Below are 6,090 nucleotides of genomic sequence, written 5' to 3' on the forward strand. Positions count from 1 at the left end.
GCTCTCCCCTTAGAACCAGATACCTCCTTGAAGAACTCCCTTCAAGGATAAATATAGTGTTCATACAGGAGTAGGGTGTTACGCCTCCGTGCGGTTCGAACCTGTCTAAAACCCGGCGTACCCACTTTTTCTTGCATTAGGGTGATCGTCTCCCGCCGGCCATTACATTTATTTCCGTTCCCGCTTATTTCCCAAACAAGTTTTTCCAGGATCATCCCCCCGGCCGAATCTCTAAAAAGGGGGTCTCTCGGGATCCCTGCGACAGGAGTTCACTCTCCGACAGGTGCCATGTACGAAAATTGAAAGACCTGATAATATGATAGTGTACCACACAACGGGTGAATGTAACAATTGTTTTAGCATGTGTATGGTGTCTTTTCTAGTTAACGATGTAATCATCAGGTGACGTGATAGAGTACACCATTGAACTTGGGAATGTGACATGAAGCGTGACAGTGCAACATATAATGTGGATCCGTGAAAATATGTTAATAAGGTATAGTTCTGAGTAGATAGGCATAATAATTGAGTGACACTTACTTCGAGGTATATCTCTAAATTACGTGATACTGCAAATGTTGTACTGGACCATTTTACTCCTGATGAATCTGCAGTCTACACTATTGATGTAAGTGAGAGGTATGATCTAATCATCACATATGATACACCAGTTGTCACATGTGGCATGAAAGATGCTTAAAACACCAGGTCCTTAGAGGGAAGCAACCGCGAAAGCAGGGGTCGACGAAGCGAAAACGAGAATGTCGGCTTAAATAATAAATGTTCGTTTTCATGTGACTTTATGACGTGTCTCGATTGAAGTCATAGTTATACAAACATTTGAACCCATGCTTGTTTAATCGTGATATGTTATTTTTTGATTTATTTGTTATGGACAATCTGGCCCAATAAACCTAATCCAATCTAGCCCAAAAAAGCTTGACCAGAGCAAATAGCTGAGCTCAGGCTTAACTTTTTAGCCTGTAGAATTTTTTAGCCGAGCTTGAGCTTAAAAATAGATCCGAAACCAAAAAACTCGAGAATACCCGGTAAAATCCGAGCCCAGCCAAAAAAATGCTATTGGGTCAGACTCGGACCTAGAATCCCGGGCCAGTGTCAGGCTGGAGCCGAGCTCGGGCTTGTGATTTTTTCATCGGGCTTTTCAAAGCCCGGCCCAGCCTGGCCTTTGAACAGGCATAATGTAACGTCAGAGTTTGGTCTGCCACCCCGTGTTTCGTCGTCGGACCAAAATCCCGCGTTTCGTCGTCGAACCAACATTCAGGAATCGGCCCTTCAGCCCAAAAAACGGCCCAAGCTACCACGCCACCAAAATCCCCAGGGGCCACGCGAAGCCGCCGCCGCGCCGCACGACAGCCTCCCTTCCTGCCATCCCACCCCGCCCCACGCGCCGCCGCCGCCCGCGCCGCACGCCGGCCCCCTGCCGGCCATCCCTCCCCGCCCCACGCGCAGCCGCCGACCGCGCAGCACGACGGACCCCCCCCCCCGCCGGCCCTCCCACCCCACCCCACGCGCCGCCGCCGGCCGCGCGGCACGACGGCCTCCCCGCCGGTCCTAGGAACCGGCGCGTTCTTCCTCTCTGTGAGGCAGGCGACGGCAACGACACAATCGGCATACGGGCTCTGGAACCGGCAGCGGAGTGAGGAACTGAGGTAAATCGATCTATTGTACCCATTATTTCACATTGCCCTTGGAATTTCATCTAAATCTTCTCTGTTTTACCTTATGCTATAACCCTAGTTCTACTTGTTTCTCGGGCAGTCATTGCGGCCCGTCGCCGGTCCTCTAGTCGCGCCGTGGGCTCGCCGCAACCGCCTCCTCAACGAGCCCGTCCGTGCTGGTCCCCCCCAACGGCGCCGTCCCCGCTGGTCCTCCCCAACGGCCCGGTCCCTGCTGGTCCTCTTCAAGGCGTCATCCCTGCTCCTCGGCGCTGCGACGTCCCTACTGCTCCTTCCCGTGGCAAGGTGAGCTCGGCCCCCTTTGATGGTTTTTTTTTTTGGGTGATTTCCAGTTGATCTGTTGTTGGAAGGACGTGCAGCCCGTTGAACCCATGTGTGTTCTTAGTTAATTTGTTGTTGCAAATGAACTGATGGCAATATGGCGTACATGTAGTTTCCCTCATTCTCTCAGTGGCTGGAATGAAACAAACAGACTACTAGCAGATGTGTAGAAAGTCCATATCATTTTTATTTCGATGTTAAGCAGCAGGACTTGATACTTTTGAAGCAGTTTACAGAAATTGTAAACAAAACTAGGTTCAGTTTACATGTTTTATTACAGTTGCTTCATTTTTGTACAAATTGTCTTTTGTTTCTCAATAGGTGGTTGTTTTTTTATGGAATAGGTGATAATAATCCAACATGTCATTCCATAGTCAAGATGGGAATGTGGTAAACCAGACACTTGAAGATTTAGTCAAGATGGGAATGTGATTTATATGGTTCTTACACCCGACAAAATTATACAGTCTGCTAATGCACCAGTAGATTTCCTCAGAAAAGGAGTAATGTGTTGATCAGGTACTAGCGTTTTCTTTTTGTATTTGTCTTATGCTTTGCCATCTTGCACAGATTGATGACTGGAGAGATATTGTAATGCCTAAGGACCAAATAGAACCACCCAGAGTAAGAACTTTGGGTGCCAACACAACACTCAGGCTTTGGTCATGAGAACATGGAAAACGTCTACTCGGACACTGCCACGTATGTTGTTACCAGTATTACCAATATCCTGACAACCCATCTCAGTTTTCATGGTTCTTGCTGCCATACTTATGTTATTTTAAATGCGGTAATTACAGTACTTTGAATGGTCAAAGACTGAAAACTCCAGTGTCACGAAGAAGCGCCCTGCAAGCTTTTATCATTTAACAGAAGATGACGAACCCATAACAAACATGCTGGAGACCCTTGTCAATTTAGCACCTGTGCTGGACTAGAGAATCTTCAGCTCATCAAAGCCATCATTTATTAAAACGATGTGAAACAGGACTTTAAAACAGTATTTTCCCTCTATGTGCTGTTAGAATCAAGATGATGAGATGTAGTGTAGGTACTATGTTGACCATGTGTTAAGTTTCTGACTGTATGTAACAAGCTCTTAGCTGTACCTAGTTGCAGGCGTGCAGCTTGGCACCTTGAACTAATCTGAATACTTTCATGGTTCGCCCATCTATTAGTGTTAGTACTTGTGGTGGTCTGCTCAAGCCTGGAATGGTTGGTAGAACAAAGCATGAACCTGCTATGTATTTTTGTGGAATTAGATGCCATAAACATATGGAGGACAGGTTCTGCTAATGTTATCTGGTGATGGAACCCCTTTCTGTTCCCTTTGCTCGATTGCTTCAGATGTTCAATGCAGACAGATGAATATGGTTTACAAGTTAACCTATCTCTGCCTCTAACAAGTCACAGCTATAGAAATATTCCAGTCCTGAATGGAAAACTTCAGCCTCCACAAAAACCTGATGCCCTTTGCAGTTTGCAGCGAACTAGAGTCCTGATTGCACTACAACTAGAATCCTTTTGAAGGTGTCTCAGTAGTCGTACTGGTAAGCCTCAGCTTCTGGCCGACCACAATTCACAGAACAAGAAAATGAGAATAGTAGCTTATGGGCACTAAACACACAGTATACCATAACTGGATCAAGATCACGGCCATGATTGCAAGACAGATGCAATAGATTACTCATTTGCTAGTACCAAAAGAATTATTCATACAGCTTAATCGGCCATGAGGGTAGCCATCAAACATAAGAATTTAAACTAAGAATTGGTCATGGCAAGTACATCATCTTTGATACTATTAAGATCATTTAAGGGAGAAAATAACAGTTCCGCTGGTATCTTCTTTCTAAATGTCTCCATGTCCTCTTGTGAGAAGTCATATGTCAGTTTTGATCCATCACCTACTCTTTTACCGAATAAATCAGTTTGGATCCAATCTGTACCAATACGTCGTAGCCAGTTTGAAAGTGATTGCTGTATCATCTTTCCCTTTATACAAATTAAACTATTTAGGATATGCTTTCTTTGTACTAATTTCAATCTTATCTCCTCTATCAACTAGACCTAAGATGCAATACACATCCCACGTAGAAATAGGAACTACATGGTCGTGTATTGTAAAGCTCCTATCTACTTCATTGAACTTTTCAACAAGGTCCTTAAGGAGAATATGCTAAATAGGCGGTATACTAAGCAAGCTTTCAAATCCTATTTCTTTGACAACACGCTTCTGTTCCTCATTCAACTTGCTACATAGTGCAGTAAATTTCTAGGCATACACGGTTGGGGCCTAGTTACAAACAAAAAGACAAACAGAAGACATATCAAGTTAAAAATTTTCTCTCTTTAAACCGTGTACATGACAAAATGTAAACAAGAAAATACCAGCTTTCACCAGCAAGCGGCGAGTGAGCAGAGGAGCGCGCGCGCCGGGCGGTCGAAGTCGGCGAGGGCCGCGACGTCATGGGAGGCGACTACGGCTGGGGGGGGGGGGGGTAGGATGGAGGAGAGCGCGAGGATGCGGGGCGGACTCCCACCAGGACGGGGTGGGGTCAGAGGCCGAGGTCCAGACAGATCCAGATCCCATCGATGCGCCTCTACAAGCTGCAGCTGGGCTTGGCTTTGGCGGCGGGGGAAGAGGAGGCAAGGCAGCGTAGGACGGGGCGGTGCTGGGAGGAGGAGGTGGCGGTGGCAGCCACGGGAGTGACCTAAACGATTCTAGAACGCACGCGAGAGATCACTTCGTGGCCACTCGATTGAGATCCAACGGGTGTCCATTTTTTTGTCGACGTGGCTCAATGATGGTTGAGAAATGGGTGTAGGATTCGGTCTTAAAGATTGTGTAAAAGAATTACAAAAGCATGCCAAAATGATTTCACAAATACATTTATATTAAGCAGTAGAAGTTATCAAGACTTACCTGTCATTTATGAACTTGGATTGAGCAACCATCATGCACTCTTGATGCAGAAGGGACCTGGTTCAAGATTTGAAATTATTGTTCGTATCAAAAACTAGATTACTCTTTGGTCATAAACCTGCAGAAGAACTGTTCAGTAAATAAATAGCATGGTAGCACCACTCGGTTCCATATCTGTTGAACTTGTAAAGGTACTTCCTTCTAACTAAAACAACACAATTTCACACAAAAATGAATTTCCTAATAAATCAGATTTACTTCACTGTTATGTTAGCATGATAAAGCATCAAATTGATATAGCTGATCTAACTTTCATCAATTTCCTATAAAGGACGTGTTATAATCTTGCCCAGCATCCCATTCTGTACTGTTGTGCTGCATATTAGAGCTTATTTTCTTAAAATGTATAGATCCATTGCTCTTATGTTTCTCACAAGTCACAACATGGAGGAATGCAGTTCAAGAAAACCAACAGTCTCAAGAAAACCAATAAAAAAATCAAATTGGATAAGCTATGGCTGCAACCCAGTTCTTTGATCAATGATTTCATCAATATCCTTTCTTGATACTCTTTTTTAAAGGAATAGCAGGACCATTCTCAGGGCCATTGACATCCTGGAGTGAGCAAAAGCCATGCGTCAGACCGTGCACCAAATCACATAGTAGCAACTGGGAATTTCATATTGCTGGGACGAGACTCATACCTTGTTCTCAAGCACAACTCCATCCGGAATCTCCAACTTCACTCCAGACTTGGCAGTGACGGTCACCTTGCCCTGCAGATAGCACCAACTATGATTCAGGCACTTTTCAGTAACACAAAGGCCACAATTCTCAAGAAGGGGTAAGTATGGGTAGAATAATCAGAATGGACAGAGACAATTGACAATTTAGCATTAGGTCAATTTACAGGTCATATGAAGCATGTTCGCAAGATTTCACACAAATACACAAGAAGAAAATCCAATCCTATATCACATTTCTTATTTTACCATGGATGAAAGATCACAAAACTAGCAAGCAACTAAGAATTCTATTCTATACAGTAAAATGCATCGCAGGATTTTTTTCTAGAAACAATGAAAAATTTCCAAGGTCAGTCAATCAAGTGTTATGTACGCACTCTGCTAATAATCCAAGTGCCCG

General features: G+C 44.5%; 1 long non-coding RNA gene across 3 annotated transcripts; it reads left to right on the top strand.

Moving 5' to 3' along the window:
- Positions 1-1,493: 1,493 nt before the first annotated feature.
- LOC133916634 (uncharacterized) lies at positions 1,494-3,346 on the top strand. 3 transcript variants are annotated; one of them, XR_009909525.1, is made up of 4 exons: positions 1,494-1,670; positions 1,759-1,982; positions 2,589-2,734; positions 2,819-3,346. It is a non-coding gene; the product is annotated as an uncharacterized LOC133916634 (long non-coding RNA). The 3 variants fall into 3 exon arrangements; XR_009909524.1 differs by having other exon boundaries at positions 1,496-1,670; positions 2,589-2,720; XR_009909523.1 differs by having other exon boundaries at positions 1,498-1,670; positions 2,589-3,346.
- The last annotated feature ends 2,744 nt before the right edge of the window (positions 3,347-6,090 follow it).

Source organism: Phragmites australis, chromosome 4 (genome assembly GCF_958298935.1).
Source record: "Phragmites australis chromosome 4, lpPhrAust1.1, whole genome shotgun sequence".
NCBI classification, from domain to species: Eukaryota; Viridiplantae; Streptophyta; class Magnoliopsida; order Poales; family Poaceae; genus Phragmites; species Phragmites australis.